This window comes from Anomaloglossus baeobatrachus, chromosome 8 (genome assembly GCF_048569485.1).
Source record: "Anomaloglossus baeobatrachus isolate aAnoBae1 chromosome 8, aAnoBae1.hap1, whole genome shotgun sequence".
In the NCBI taxonomy this organism is placed as follows: Eukaryota; Metazoa; Chordata; class Amphibia; order Anura; family Aromobatidae; genus Anomaloglossus; species Anomaloglossus baeobatrachus.
In genome coordinates, this window is record NC_134360.1 from 167,388,169 (window position 1) to 167,405,335 (window position 17,167).

The following is a 17,167-nucleotide window of genomic DNA, read 5'->3' on the forward strand; positions in this document are numbered from 1 at the left end:
ACGTGTCACGCTCCCGATGCCTCGCACCGCTCCTTACCCACTGATCCGGTCGCACCTGCACGGCTCCGCTCCTTACCCACTGATCCGGTCCACGTGTCCACCGGTCACGGCTGCCGCTCCCGCGCGTGCTTTCATCTGGTCTTATGGGATCAGCACTGCTGCAGCAGGATATGACATGAGGCTGTGCTGGGTATATAAGACTGGCCTTGCCATGTGGGCGGGGCCTGATCAACATGTCTTGTAAACCTTGTCTTGAAAGCTAGGTGCTCAGATCCCCCTTGTGCCGTGTCCTGTGATCATACTATTGCCTGACATTCCTACCCAGCACCTGTGCCGGATTCCTGCACTGTCTCCAGGAACTCTGAAGCCCCAGTGACTGCTCTACCTGTCCCCTGTGGGATGCAGTCTCTGCCATGCTAGTGCTCCGGCTACCGTGCACCCAGGCCTCCGGTGGGGTGCACGGCCCAGTGGATCCACCACCCGGACCTAACAATACGGAACAGAAACGGATGCCACACGGATGCACCCGTGAAAAAAACGGACCGTTTTTGCAAACCGCAAAAACGAATCGGTCATGTGAATGTAGCCTTAATCTAATCTGCCGTTTATAAACAGCAGGCAGAAATAAGTGAATAGCGCCCCCCAGCGTCAGAAAATGTCCGTGGTTTCAGGGGTAGCTGAGACCCTGGAGATCATGATTCAGGTCGGTTTGTCCGGTCCCCGCTCACGTGATCACTGGTATACACTGTATACCGGTGATCTCGTTACAGTAAATAACAGCGCCGCTAAAAAATTATTTATCTCCCATCTGGCATGAACAAACATGTCAGATGGGAGATAAATCTCCTCCCCGGTCCCCCAATGTCGCCAAAGTGCCCCCCCCCGACCCCCTCCCGGAAAATCCAAGATGGCCGTGCGCACAGCAGCGCGCCGGCCGCATTCACCCTACTCCTCTGATTTCTGTCACATGTGCCATGACACATCCGACAAAGAACTCCTCCCCAGGCCCTGCCAGGTCACCCCCTATATTCCCACCGGTGTCCCACGGTACCTGGGCAGCGTTGATCCCCCGCGGCCCCTCCCTTCACAAGAGACGCTGCCACATGCACAGAGCGGCTGTCAGCTCAAGTTCCTGTGTTCAGACACAGTGAGTGGTGGTAACCATGCATCTGTAAGCTACTGTAATGCCCTGCTCATGAGGTAGGGAACATAGTTGTTTAGGAGAGCTATACTACATTTCCAAATGGAGGGATTTGCTTTTAAAGTTGCCCTGCTGAACGACTACCAAACATGAGAGTCCGTTATACGCCACAAGAAAACATATCTAAATAGCGAGCTCTGTTGTTTAGTAGTGATGAGCGAGTACTAAAAAGCTCGGGTGCTCGAAGCTCGGGCCGAGCCTCCCAAGATACTCGTGTACTCGGCCCGAGCACCGAGCCCAATGTTATCCTATGGGAGACCCGAGTATTTTTGTGAAATGACCACCGGCAGCATGTAGAAACCCTAAAAATGGCACAAAAGTCTCCGAAGAGTGCTCAAATGACATGGCAACAGCATGGGGAAGACCCCTTGAAGCATTTATCACTCAAAAGTCACAGCTGTGAACAATTTTGTCCGCGTTTTACGCCATTTTTACGGACTCACCAGAAAACCTTCCAAAATGACACCAAAATGATTTTTCATGGCGGAAATGTTAAGGGCACATACCCAATAGTGAGATAGAGCTAATGTATGTTACTTTTTGAGATCAATACATGAAAGATTTTACGTAAAACATTGTGTGGCACTCCGATGTCCCTGAGAAGAGACGTACATAAAGGCCTCTGAGTCTAATGTGCCCATTTTGAGGAACTGAGTCTTTGTAGTATTTTCCTTTGCCAGGGCAGTCCAAAATTTTGAGGTTCACCAATGACCCTGCATACAGACGTGCATGAGGGCCTGTAAACCTGAAGTGCCCATTGGAAGGAAGTGGGTCTATTGTAGTATAGCCCTTAGGCAGGGCAGCCAAAAATTGGGAGGCTCCACGTTGTCCCTGGATAGAGACGTGCATGAGGGCCTGTAAACCTGAAGTGCCCATTGGAAGGAAGTGGGTCTATTGTAGTATAGCCCTTAGGCAGGGCAGCTAAAAATTGGGAGGCTCCACGTTGTCCCTGGATAGAGACGTGCATGAGGGCCTGTAAACCTGAAGTGCCCATTGGAAGGAAGTGGGTCTATTGTAGTATAGCCCTTAGGCATGGCAGCCAAAAATTGGGAGGCTCCACGTTGTCCCTGGATAGAGACGTGCATGAGGGCCTGTAAACCTGAAGTGCCCATTGGAAGGAAGTGGGTCTATTGTAGTATAGCCCTTAGGCAGGGCAGCCAAAAATTGGGAGGCTCCACGTTGTCCCTGGATAGAGACCTGTTTGGTTCTTAGTGCCTCCGTGCTTGCATTTAAAAACCGCACGTGTGTGCCTGTTGGTGGCAGCTTTCCGCTGCATTTGTGTGAGTTTTGCAAAAACTTGGATATAACGCACAAGTCTAGTGAATACACATCAGCACAGCATTGCAAAATGCGCAAGGGCGTTGTCAACGAACAAGGAAGTGGACGTGATGGTGGTGCAGGCAGAGACCGAGGTTGTGTGCAAGCTCTAATTTCGCCACAACAAAGGGCCACATCTACTCGCTCGCACGTCCTGTACCAAATTCTTGGGGACCGCAGCAGTACACCGCTCTTGAACCAAGACCAGTGTCAACAGGTTGTTAGTTGGATAGCGGATAATGCTTCCAGTCAGATTGGCACCACCACAAACACTCTGTCTTCCACACGGTCAAGTGTCAGTAGCCGTGATACTGCACCGCACATTTCAGAACCTGATCCTCCTTCCTACCACCAGGCCGAGTACACGTCCACGGACATTACTGATCCCACACTTGGACACTCGGAAGAGCTGTTCGTTCACGTTTCCATTCACACATTCTGGCCTCTCGCCAGCTCCTGTTGAAGTGGGCCATGACGAGATTGTATGTACAGATGCCCAAATATTTGAGCAGCCACGTTCTCACGAAGTTGGCAACGTGTCTCAACAAGGGGTGGACGATGATGAGACACAATTGTCAGGAAGTCAGGAGGAGGAGCAGGGTGCGGAAGAGGAAGACGACGTGGTGGATGATCCAGTAACTGACCCAACCTGGCAGGAGGATATGCAGAGCGAGGACAGCAGTGCACAGGGGGAGGGAGGCGTAGCATCCCAACAGGCAGTAAGAAGCAGAGTGGTGGCCCCAGGCAGACGTCAGGCAACTGTTCCCCGGAACAACACGACACAAGGTGCCTGTACAAATGTTAGGTCTTCCCGAGTCTGGCTGTAATACTATTGTATGTATTGAGGATTTCGATTGCGTTAGGGCAATGACAACCAGAGACGAGTTCTTGGTGCAAGACGTTTATAATATGCAACCAGCAAATATGTACATAAACGGAACAAAAACACAGTAGAACATAAATACAGGAAATACCTTCCAGGGACGGAGCGAAAGGGAATTCACGGGACCGCGCACCGGACTCCCCCAGTGAGACCACCAAGAGCGAACCCCTATACAGGGACTGTCTGGCAATCACCCCAGAAGGCCTAAATGCACAGCAGCCGGGACACAAAAGGGCAATAGGTAAGTCCAAAAATGTCCGTACGTGATGTGAGTCCAGAGTGGTATTAAACGGAAGGAACCAGGCAGAAGTGCCGACCAAAGACGGCAAACGGAGTCCGGGCACAGCTAGATGATACCAGATGAAGTCCAGAGTCGGTGTCGGTTGTTTTCCAAGAGGATCCGAATAACAATCAGGAACCAAAAGCAGCAGGGCAGGAGCACACAGGAAGCAGTATACTCAGGCACTGGACTAAGCTATAGGGGCGGCTTTTAAACAGATGGACAGGAAGTAGGGCAACAGAACAGAAAACTCCATGTTAACAAAGGGCAAGCTCTTTCAAAAGAAAACTGGAAAACCAGGAACTCTGACACTGGCAGTTTTTTAAGTTGGCTCCAGATGATTCTAAAAAGGCCATTTGCAACACCTGCCATGTCAGCATCAGCAGGGGTACCAAAACTAGCAGCCTGACCACCACCAGCATGATCAGGCACATGTCAGCCAAGCACCCGACTTTGTGGGAAGTACAACAGAGTCGAGGAGCAGTGCTTGCTGATGTCACTGCTACGTCTTCGCTGGATGTGCATGCGAGCCAATACCCTGTCCATGCTGCCTGCGAACAAGCCTCCTCCGGCCCTGCACCTGCAGTTACCCACGCAGAAATAACACCATCATCAAGCACGTCCTTGTCCCAGCGCAGCGTTCAGTTATCCATTCAGCAAACCTTTGAACGCAGGTGCAAATACACTGCCAACGCCCCACATGCCACACTTCTAAATGCTAACTTTTCGCGACTGCTTGCGCTGGAAATGTTGCCTTTTAGGCTGGTTGAGACAGAAGCATTCCGCGACCTGATGGTGGCAGCTGTCCCACGTTACTCGGTCCCCAGCCGCCACTATTTCTCCCGGTGTGCCGTCCCCGCATTGCATAACCATTAACCACGTGTCACAAAACATCACACGTGCCCTGAACAACGCTGTTTCTGCCAAAGTCCACCTAACCACAGACACGTGGACAAGTGCATGTGGGCAAGGCCGCTACATCTCGTTGACGTCACACTGGGTTAATATTGTGGAAGCTGGGACCCAGTCTGAGCGAGGGACGGAACACGTCCTTCACACACCAAGTTTTGCAGGCCCTACCTCAGTCAGGGTTTCACCCACACTCTACAGCTCCGGAATGTCATGCTCCTCAGCCTCCTCCTCCTCCTGCGCATCCTGATCCACTTTACCCTCCACACCAGTCCCAAGCTGGAAGTGTCGCGGGCGGAGGAGGGGACGGTGCGCTCTCCCACTGCTCGGGTCCGGCTGCCGCTGCTCTACGGCTGCTGCTGCTCGTTGGCTCGAGCGATGGCCGGATCCCGGGGACTCGAGCGGCGCTACTCGCCCATGAGTGAAAAGGGGTGGTTTGGGTTTTGGGGATATTGTCCGTGACGCCACCCACGGTTGTGGTGATTGTGTGGACACCACCGCTGCTCTGGACGGGGATCCCGGGAGCCTGTGACAGGGAGCAGCTTTGTTGTTATTTCTCCCCTCCGTGGGTAGGGGGGTTAGTTGTCCCGGGGCCCGGTGATGGGGTAGAGATGGATGACAGGCGGGTTGCGGGGCCTGAAGAGGTGCAGGGTCGCAGGGTCAGCGCTGTGCCGCACGGCACGGAGGTACTCACTCAGCCCAATGATGATGACACAGTTCACGGTAAAACAAGTGGCTGGATGGACGGGTCCCTCGGACGGCTGCGGTTGTTCCTCCCTGCAGGTTAGTGATGACTGTCTCTCCCTGCACCTAAGTTCAGTGTTGGTAGTGATGGTTTCCCACCGGTAACCCGCTCCCCGACCTGGATATGGGCCGGAGGAGCCCCTTTTGCCCACAGGCGCTGGCCCTGGGAGACGGTTGCCCTTGGCGGTGGCGGTGTCTCCCCTTCACGGTTGGACGGTTGCCTTCTATCGGGACTTGGCTGTTTGGAAACCCTGAGGTCCCCTTCACTAACGGATTTGGCAAATTCACGGCGACACCAAGCCTTGCCGGGATCCGAAAGTCCTCTGCCAATGGTGCTGGCTTCTCTTTGTATACCGGTCCGGTACGGCCGGGTCACCACCCGTCCACGGTCCTTACGGCAGACTCCAATCGGCCTCCACTGCAGACGGTCACCACATCCTGCCAACCTTGCTGTCCTGTCCGGGCCACACACCCGGACCAACTTCAGGCTCTTTGCTGTCACTTTTCTCCTCTCTACTACTTTCCTCCTTCCACTTCCTTAGCTTAACTCTCACTGCCTGTGTTTTCCCTCCTCCTTGGTGGGTGGAGACCAACCGCCTGGCTCCACACCCTGGTGTGGACAACAGCCCCTGGGGAAGGCAACAAGGATTTTGTGTTTTGACTATGATATGCCTGCAGGGAGTGTGGGGTGTTTAAGTGTTGTGCTCTGTGGCCCCTGGCTTGTCCAGGGCGACACAGAAGCAGCACTGCCTCGGCGAAGCGGCAACAGGCAGTGCTGAAGCTAATCTGCATAGGTGACAAACCCCACAATGCAGAAGAGGTGTGGACATCTCTGAAACAGCAGGCAGATCACTGGCTCACAACTCTGAACCTAAAGCCAGGAAAGGTCGTGTGTGACAATGGCCGGCACCTGGTGGCGGCTTTGAGGCGAGGCCAGCTGACACATGTTCCATGCGTGGCCCATGTGCTCAACCTCGTGGTTCAGCGGTTTCTAAAGTCATACCCAGAGCTGTCTGATCTGCTGGTAAAAGTTCGCCGCCTGTCTGCACATTTTCGAAAGTCACCTACTGCTTCAGCCGGCCTTGCCGGCTTTCAGCGCCGTTTGCATCTTCCGGCTCACAGACTGCTGTGTGATGTCCCCACGCGTTGGAATTCAACTCTGCACAAGTTGGTCAGGATATGTGAGAAGAAGAGGGCAGTTGTTGAGTACCTGCATCACCTAAGCCGTCGGGAAATGGGTCAAACTCCACACATAACACCTGAGGAGTGGAGATGGATGTCCGACCTATGTACCATCCGCCAAAACTTTGAGGACTCCACCAAGATGGTGAGCGGCGATGACGACATTATTAGCGTCACCATACCGCTTCTCTGCCTTCTAAAATGGTCTCTGCTCAAAAAACAACCATGATGCATTGCAGGCGGAGCGCGATGAGTTTGAGCAACAAACAGTAGTGGGTGTGGGTGATAACACACAGCCCAGCCTCGTCTCATCACAACGTGCAGTGGAGGACTATGACGAGGAGGAGGATGAAGACATGGAGCAACTCTCTGGCCAAATTGAGGATATGACATGCAGTCATATCCTCAGTTCAGCGTGGCTGGCCAGAGGACAGGGTAGATGATGATGAGGAGGAGGAGGAGGACAGCATGTTCAGTCATCGTGTTGGTCAGGATACTGAAGTGATGGCTGTTAAGAGTCTGGCACACATGGCTGACTTTATGGTAAGCTGCCTGTCTCATGACCCTCGCGTTAAGAACATCTTGGCCGACAATCCTTACTGGTTGGTAACACTGTTAGACCCACGCTAAAAGGAGAAATTTATGTCTCTTACTCCCGAGGCGGAGAGGTCAGGCAAAATGCAGCAGTTCCAGAAGGCCATAGTCACGGAAGTAGGCAAAGCATTCCCCTCACAAAACGCTAGCGGCATAGGTCAGGAATCAGTGGACAACTAAGGCGTACAGCCGAGAGGGGCACAAGTCCAATCCGCCAGAGGTAGGGGAACAGTCTTTAAGATGTGGGACAGTTTTCTCAGCCCCTCACATACCACAGCCCCTGAGGTGAGGGGTAGTGCCACAAGAAATCCTAAGTTTGCCCAGATGCTCAAGGAGTACCTTGCAGATCAAACAACTGTACTCCGACATTCCTCTGTGCCTTACAATTAATGGGTATCCAAGCTGGACACGTGGCATGAATTGGCTCTCTACGCCTTGGAAGTCCTGGCCTGCCCTGCCGCTAGCGTTTTGTCAGAGCGTGTTTTTAGTGCCGCAGGTGGAATCATTACAGATAAACGCACCCGCCTGTCAACTGTAAATGCTGACAGGCTGACTCTGATCAAGATGAACAAGGGTTGGATTGGGCCAGACTTCACCACACCACCAGCAAATGACAGCGGAATTTAAAGTTTGTAACGGGAATTTGCCATGTACCTCCACTCACCCATGGTAACACACTTCTGGACTTTGGCTAATCGCTGGACTGCTCCTCCTTCTCCTCATGCGCCATCATGATGACCGTTACAATAGTTAAGCCGTTGTTTCAGGTATACCCCCAGTGGTACATTTTTTCGCCCATTCTTTCAGAATGGGCATTACAACGACAGGAGACCCGCTCCTTTGCAATGGGAACAATGTTTTGAGGCCCTCATGCACATCTCTATCCAGGGACAATGTGGAGCCTCCAAATTTTTGGCTGCCCTGCCTAAGGGCTATACTACAATAGACCCACTTCCTTACAATGGGCACTTCATGTTTACAGGCCATCATGCACGTCTCTATCCAGGGACAATATGGAGCCTGACGCTGCCACCGACTGCCACACACGTGCGGTTTTTAAATGCAAGCACGGACGCAATAAGAACCTAACAGGTTTTTAGGAGCGACAATTACTGAGAAGTCTGACGCTATCAGGACTGTTTTAGACTGTGTACCCCAGCCCCAGATATGATGAAGGCTGGTATACGGTCACCACTAGGAATGGCTATACACCCTGCCTGCCTGCCTGCCTGTATACTGCTACAATAATCCTGACAAGGACTCTTTTGGTCACTAGCCTGTATTCCGACCTGGCTATACCCTGCCTGTATACAGCAACAATAGTCCTGAGAAGGACTCTGCTACTGTACTCCGACCTGGCTATACCCTGCCTGCCTGTATACAACTAGAATAGTCCTGAGAAGGACTTTTGGTCACACTGTTTGCAGCCCTGCTACGGAAATAGCTATAAAGGGCCGCAAACCTTTCCCTGAAGCAGCGACCCTCTCCCTGCACTGATTGTCTGGATAGCTGTGAGCAGAGCACAGCGCGCCCGCCGGTATAAAGGCTCGGTCACGCTGTGCAGGCCGGCCAATCACTGCAATTCCACAACTAACAGGGCTGTGGCATTGCAGTGGTCTGCCAGCCAATCCCTGCATGAGGGCTGGCTCTCAAAAGAGCGCCAACATGCAGAAATGAAGACCACGAGTACAGCACGAGTATCGCGAGATTACTCGGTCCCCGCCGAGTAGACCGAGTACAGTGATACTCGTGCGAGTACCGATTAGTAACAAGCATGCTCGCTCATCACTATTGTTTAGTATTCATTCAGCTGGATAACTGGACTTAAAGGGGTATTCCAGCTCCAAGATCCTATCCCCAATATATAGTAGGTGGAATAGCAATAATATCCGCAAATACCAATATTTGGAAATGTAGAATAGTTCTCCTGATTAGGCATGCCCTTACCTCATGAGCAGGGCATTGCAGCTTTGGTAGCAACAGTTAAGACATGGACTCTGCTGCTGTGGACCTGGGGAGAGTGGGTGCAGATTCATTGCACCCACACTCCTCACATGGAGGGTCTGAACTCCTAGAAAATGGGGGATACGTTCCCTGAGCGTGTCCCCCCATATTCTAGATGGTCCAGAGTCATCGTTGGACCCCTTTATTTTTTTTCGTTACAATAAATTGGTGAAAGAGGGAATGTTTTGGGGAGTGTTTTTTCAAATACATTTTTTTTCGTCTATTTGTTTTGTTAGTACTGACAGTTTGTGATGTCGGGTATCTGATAAACGCCATGACATCACAAACTGCTAGGCTTGATGTCAGGTGACTTTACAGCTAGTATCAACCCCATTTATTACCCCGTTTGCCACTGCACCAGGGTACGGGATGAGCTGGGGTGAAGCGCCAGGATTGGCGCATCTAGTGGATGCACCAATTCTGGGGCACCTGCGGCCTGCTATTTTTAGGCTGTGAAGGGCCAATAACTATGGACCTTCCCACCCTGAGAATACCAGACGACAGCTGTCCACTTTACCTTGGCTGGTGATCCAATTTGGGGGGGACCCTACTTTTTTTTTGTAATTAATATTATTTATAAAATAATTTTAAAAAAGAGCCTGGGGTGACATCCACATTGGATCCCCAACCACGGCAAAACTGCCAGCTGTGGTTTTCAGCCTACAGCCTTCTGCTTTACCCTAGCTGGCTATCAAAAATGGGGAGACCCCACGTCATTTTTTTTAAACTATTTTTTTAAATAAAAATAATTAATGGGCTTCCCTGTATTTTGATTGCCAGCCAAGGTAACGCCAGGCAGATGGGGGTGGCAACCCGTAGCTGTCTGCTTTATCTGCGCTGAGAATCAAAAATATCGCGGAGTGCTATGTCATTTTTTTAAGGATTTATTTTTACAGCACTGTCATGTCAGGCAATCAAAATACAGGGAAGCCCTTTTTTTTTTTTAGTTATTTAAATAAATAATTAAAAAAAATATATATGGGCTCCCGCTGCATTTTTTGTATTGCTAGCTGAGGGTAATCTGAGCAGCTAGTGGCTGCTAACCCCCACTGCTTGGTGTTACCTTCACTGGCAATGGAAAATGCAGTGAAGCATTTTTTTTGCCAAAAAAATAAAAAAAAAAATGACATGTGCTTCGCCATACTTTTGTATGCTAGCCAGGTACAGCAGGCAGCTACGGGCTGCCCGTAACCCCCAGCTGCCTATTTGTACCCGGCTGTGAACTAAAAAAAATAGGGAAGACCTTTTTTAAATTATTTCATGAATTTCATGAAATAATTTAAAAAAAAAATACAACGTTAGCTTCGCCCCATTTTTGTGTCCAGCCGGGTACAACTAGGCAGCTGGGGATTGGATCCTCAGCACAGGTTAGCCTGAGGTTTCTGGGCCCCTCTGCTGCGAATTGCAGTCCGCAGCCGCCACAGAAAATGGCGCTCTCAAAGAAATGCCATCTTCTGGCGCTGTATCCAACTCTTCCAGCAGCCCTGAAGCCGGGTGGCTTGCTGGGTAATAATGAGTTAATACTGGCTTTGTTTTACTAGCTAGTATTAAGCCAAGGATTCTTAATGTCAGGCACGTTTGACCCAGCCATTAAGAATCTCCAATAAAGGGTTAAAAAAAACACCACACAGAGAACAAATACTTTAATAGAAATAAATACACAGACATATTAGAGACTCCATCTTTATTACCCCCTGTCACCCCTCCACGATCCATGGTCTTCTGTCTTCTTTCCCCTTCAACACATGCAGCTCTGTCTGCTCCATCAGACAGCACAGCTGCATGGGGGAAGACGCTGTGCTCCGTGCAGAAATCACTCTGTGAGAGTGACCATAGGCTCCCGGCTCTAAGAGATGGCATGGGTTGCCAAGCCAACGGTGCTCCGATCACGTGATTCCGGTGCCACTGCGTGCTGGTAGTGGGACGTCCCCGTCACCGCTACCAAGCTCGTTGCTATGGCAACGGTGATCTCCGTTATTGACTTGCTGTGTCACCGGTCAGGAGCCGTCTTCTGCGGACGCTGGTAACTACGGTAAACATCGGGTAACCAAGAAGCCCTTTCCTTGGTTACCCGATGTTTACTTTCGTTAACAGCGTCCGCCGCTGTCACGCTGTCAGTGCCGGCTCCCTGGTCCGTGCACACATAGCAAGACTACACATCGGGTAAAATTAACCCTATGTGTACTCTGGATAGGAGTGTAGGGAGCCAGCACTAAGCGGTGTGCGCTGGTAACCAGGGTAAATATCGGGTTGGTTACCCGATATTAACCTTAGTTACCAAGCGCAGCATCACTTCCACGCGTCGCTGCTGGCTGGGGGCTGGTCACTGGTTGCTGGTGAGATCTTCCTGACAGCTCACCAGCAACCCGTGGTAGCGATGCTCCAGCGATCCCTGCCAGGTCAGGTTGCTGGTGGGATCACTGCAGCGTCGCTTAGTATGACAGTACCTTAAGGGAACGGGGAAGCAGAGCGGGGAGTCGACCGTTTGCTAGAGCATGTCGCCGGTACACGGCGATACACAAACGTGCACCGTGTAACAGAGAGATGCAATGACAGGTCTTAGCATGAGGCGTCATAGTCATGTGACCAGTCTGTAGCCAATGAGATAACAGACACGTGACTGGTCACATGCTATTTTGATGATGTCACGTAGGTCCTGCATCACTGCTGGTTAACATGAGGACGCAGCGATTATTGGGAGGAATAGCGGCAGGAGACAGAGTGCAGGACGCATCCCGGGGACAGGTAAGTGTTATGGCAATGTTTATTAACTGTATGTGTACATTTATAATGTGTTTTTATGTGTTTGGGATTGCCTCCCATTGTTTCCTATGGGGTTCGAGTGGTTCGCCGAACCGAACTCGAACCAGACCTCGGTTCGGCGAGCCGAACCGCGGCCGGTTCGCTTATCTCTAGTGGCTAGTAAAGAGAAAAGTACTTCCAAGACCTCAATCAATGACTACAATACCAATAAATGGAGTAGAGACAGGAAGAGAAACAATGGTCATAGAAATATCCTATCATGAATCTCTCGCAATGCCATGGAAACAAAATGTCAGTAATGCTGCAATGAACGGAATTCTACATAGAGAAGAACTGTGATATCAAAAAGCCCCTATGAACAGATATAAGGCATGAAACTGTTTGTAAAAGTCAAGACCACCAAAGAAAAATTTATAAAAAAAGATATATTTTATTGAAAAAATTAATTTGTTAAAAAATCCTATATTTAAACAATCATGGTAATAAATGGGAATAAAAAACATTTATATAGACAGGGTTACTCCAAAGAAAACAAAAAAACTAGGTAATAAATAACAGAGGGACCACTGAAGGCAAATGTTATGACTCCATCCAATATTAGTCAATAAATATGGAAAATAATTTACATATTTAAATGAGGAAATAAATAAATAAATACTATGAAAACGTGTTGACTCCCTCACCCCGAGGAAGTCAACGCTAGAAGAAAAGCGCGTTGGGCTGAGGACTGACAAGTTTCACAGACCCTGCATATTGCATATTGCATATTGATCACATCCTCCATTACTCCATATTTAAATTTTTATGCAGTATCCCCATTAGAAATTCTATCAAGCACTATTGAACTTTATTATTTATATTGATTTTTACAATTGGGACACAATCACTGCAATATCCATTGGTATTTATTTAATTCCTCATTTAAATATGTAAATTATTTTCTATATTTATTAACTAATTTTGTATGGAGTCTTACAATTTGCCTTCAGTGGTCCCTCTGTTATTTATTACCTCGTTTTTTTCTTCTTTGGAGTAACCCTGTCTATATAAATATTTTTTGTTCCCATTTATTACCATGATTGTTTCCATAAAGGTATTTTTTAACAAATTATTTATTTTTAAATAAAATACATATTTTTTATGAATTTTTATTTGGTGGTTTTGACTTTTATGAACAATTTCATGTCTTGTATCTGTTTATAGGGGCTTTTTGACATTACAATTGTTTTTTGCAGACACTTTACCAGGGGGATTTTTGATTATACATAGAGAAGAATTGGGTGCATTTTTAGGTAGCATCTAGACTGGCCAGTGTCATTCCCTGTACAATTATCCTAACAGAATCAGCACTCTTCTCCCTATCTGCTGCTAGCGACTGATGGGTGTCTCCTTGCATACCTGTATATGGAGAAAATTGTTACACTAGTGGAATTAGTAGGGTGAAGCCACCAGGGACCCGCCAACCCAACTAGTCGCCCATGTGGCTTAGTCGTCGTAAGCTTTTAAAGTACTTATTTCTTTGCATGATTTCAGTCAAACATAGCGGGCTGAAATCATGCAGCCAGTGTCTGGTATATGCTGGCTCGGGCAGCTTGTATCAGCTGTCAAGTTCCTTTTAACATATCGGCTTCAATATATGCTTATATTACCCACAACAGAACAATTATGGGGAATCTTTACCAAGGACTCTAGTCTGTGCTTCCCCTATGCAATTCCTCCTGAATATTTATAAATAAATAAATAAATACATTACAAAAAAATTATAATTCCCCTTATCAATGGGCATAACCCTTCATACTTGGACACTGTCCAATCTGAACTCATAGTATAAAAGGGTATGGTGGCACACTTATTTACTTATTTTGACAGATGATAATACTCCGTTGTCATTTTATTTCTACATTTCCAGGAGGAATAACATCAAAATAGCACAATACAGAGCTTTAAGAAATGTTGCTGTTATATCATGGGAAATACAAGCATTTACAAAAACAGACAAGTCTGCAGTGATGACAGGTCCTCTTTCACTGGGTTGTCATTTTTACGTATTTTGAAACTCAAACGCTTACAATAGAAGAAAGAAAAGATCTAGTAGTGAGATGTAGAGTTCTCCTGTAAATAGTGTCAGACTGTAGCAAGCAGCTCCTTTGAAGATTAATATATTGTGATTTCCAGGGCTGGATGAGCCCAGGGCAGAGATTTTGCCTTAACATGACACATTCTGTATAATCCGACTGAGGTTGGGTAAATCTGACAGTTAAAACGGGAAAAGCTAATAGTCAAAATACCCCCACTGAATGAAACACGCTCAGTCTAGTGGAAAACAAGAATCCGATCAAAAATATTTATCCAATACTTCTATGTCAAAGTTACTATAACTTCAGCGGATTTGTGGTTTAACTGTACCGTCACATCAGAAAGAAAATCAATTTTTGTTTCCCAAGCAGCATCAACACAGTGCAACTGAAGAGAAGAAATCTCTAGATGGGAGGAATTTGATTAATTTTATCTGTCATAATAACAAGTAGGATAATATGGCTAAGTGACAGGACAAACACAGACTAAAAAGAACCATCTTAAAAGATCAGGGGTGTAGGATTTTCAGAAGGCAACAAATCATCCAATGAGTAAGTGAATGCATGCTTCTCATCCAAAACCTGACTATATTCTACTGTATGTGCAGTTGTAAGTGGGTGCTGGTGTGCCGCCCCCTTGCCAGCAGCCGGTGCTGCTCGGTTCCGGATCTACGGTACGGCTCAAGGGGTTCTCCGGACCCGGGGTCGCGCAGACACTCCGAATAAAAAGGGGACATATTTATACGGTATTGGTTGTAGAATGTCTGTGACGCCACCCACGGTGTGTGGTGAGATGCAGCACCACCGTTGCCGTTGCGGGGCTCCTGGGGACGTTGGGCTGCAGCTGGATGTTAACCCCTCCCTGGGTAGGGATGGATGTCCCGAGGCCCAGTATCTCTATGCTGAGGATGGTGATTGCAGGAGCCAGCGTACCTGGTCAGGCCTGGGATGTTACTCACATTCGAATAAAGCACACAATTCCTGTGGTAAACCAAGGTGATGGTGGCAGACGGGTGTATCAAGTCCCACACCCGGGCTAGTAGTCAATGCCTTTCTCCTCTGCACTTCGTGTTGCTCTAAGATAGACTTCCCAGTGTGTAACACGGGGAGTCCGCTCCCGGTCCTTTGGTTGGGAGCCGTGCCCGTCTGACGTTGACCCTTGGGATCTACGGGCCTTGGCGGTTGCCCTATCCCTCTCGGTGGGTGGTTGTCTACTTTTCGGGACTTGGGTTGGGACAGGACCTAAAATCCTGCCCTTAATTGGTTAATTAGCTAGGCTGTTGGTGCCAGTCCAGGCTTCAGGGTCCAAGTACCCCCCTGTGCACGGTTTCTGGGTCGGTGCTCCGGTTTCGGCACCGGCGGGCTACAACCCTGTCCCGGTCCACCTCGGATCTCCGGCAGCCATCTTCCCGTATCCTGCTGGCACTGGCTACTGTCTGTCACCTAGCCAAGGTGTAAGGACTCCGACCCTGGCACCTGTTAGCTTGCAGTTCAGGCCTTGACTTCCTGAGCTCGCCTCCTCCACTCCACTCTGAACTTGACTCTAGACTTATCTCACTGTTTTTCCCGCTCCAGGTTCTCCAGACCCCTAGGTGGGCATTCCCTTACCACCTGGTCCCGCTCACTGGTGTGCCTGTCCTACCCTGAGGGGGGTGACTAGGTTTCAGGTCGGCTGATTTAACCCTTTGTGGGCTAGGTGTTTTGCGGGGATCTATGTGTACATCTACCTGGTTTTACAGGGCGTTACACTGGCGTAACAGGGTGCTAAGCCCGTGTGCCCAACCCTGAAGACACGGATTTTAATTGACTAATAATAATGTGAATTGTATTTAAGGTTGCTTTCACACATCAGTTTTTTGGCATCAGGCACAATCCGGCAAAAACCTGAAAAAACGAATCTGGCGTCTATTGCCGCCGGATCCGTTTTTCTCCCATAGACTTCTATTAGCGCCGGATTGTGCCGGATGGCCTTGCGTTCCATCCGGCTTTCACCGGATCTGGAAAAATGTGCTTGTCTGGCGGCCGCAATATGAGCAATTATTTCTAAAGGTAGATCTGTAGCCTGTCACTGTATGTTGCGGAAAATGACAGCAGTTTATACCCTTTGCAATGCAAGGATGAAATCTGTAGCTCTGCCTCAACATTTGCACAGAATAATTTGCATCAACAATACCCACAATTTCCTGCAGAATCCTCCGCTGTGAATTTGCACTGAAATATCAGCTGTGGAAATTCTGCAGCAGGTGCATCACTCTGACAACTGCAGAACTTTCCACAACAAAATATTCTGAAAATACACAAGTGTAAGCCCTGACATTATAGATAAATATTGGGATTACTTGAAAAGCTACTTTTACAACATTTCCAATTTCAAGGCCTCTTTCACACATCAGTAAAAAACACACGTTTGTTTTTCACTGATGTGTTGAAGGTGCGTATGACCCGCAATGTGATTTTGGCACCCGTGTGTGTGGCGCCCCTGAATCTTCAGTTGCCACAGGGTACTGCATCTCTTTTAAGATGTAGTACTCATCTCGGGTAAGGAGAGGTAATCGCTGGGATTCTCACATTCACACACCACAAACAGTTAGGTGCCTTACCACTGGGGAGAAGGCCTAGGGTAGGCATGGGGGTTGGCCATCACAAAGCATGGGACTTTTCCGGGTCACTAGAGATAGCCACCTGGGGGTGGGCACCACTTGGGGAAAAGGGAAGGGGCATCTTCACACATAGTCAGTTATCCCCGGGCACAGCTTGGGGTGAGACGCACTTGGGGACCTCGGTCCACTCTCTTCTACTTCACACTTCTGGGAGTGCCATAAGGCCCGTGGCTTGAAGCATCTAGCTCAGCCTGGGTTCTCTACAGCTACATGGGTTTCCAGGGTCTGCGGCAAGTGCAGGAAACACCCGCGACCTGTTCCATATTCCACCTACACCGGGATAGGAGGGACCCCGACCAGAAAGGACTCACAGTGGGTACACCGTCAGTGACCTCGAATTGCTCGGGATTGACTGGGACCCATCACAGCTGGTGACTGGTGCTTTCCAGGCGAGCGGCAAGAACTGGAACTGTGAGTAAAACACCTGGAACCCGCAAAGACTGTGTCTGTCTTTCCTTAATGGCACTGCCGCCCCGTGCCTTGATGCCCACCATTACTACTCCCCACATCATGCTCCCTGGGGCCAGCTCCACCTGTGGGGAGAAGAAACATCTG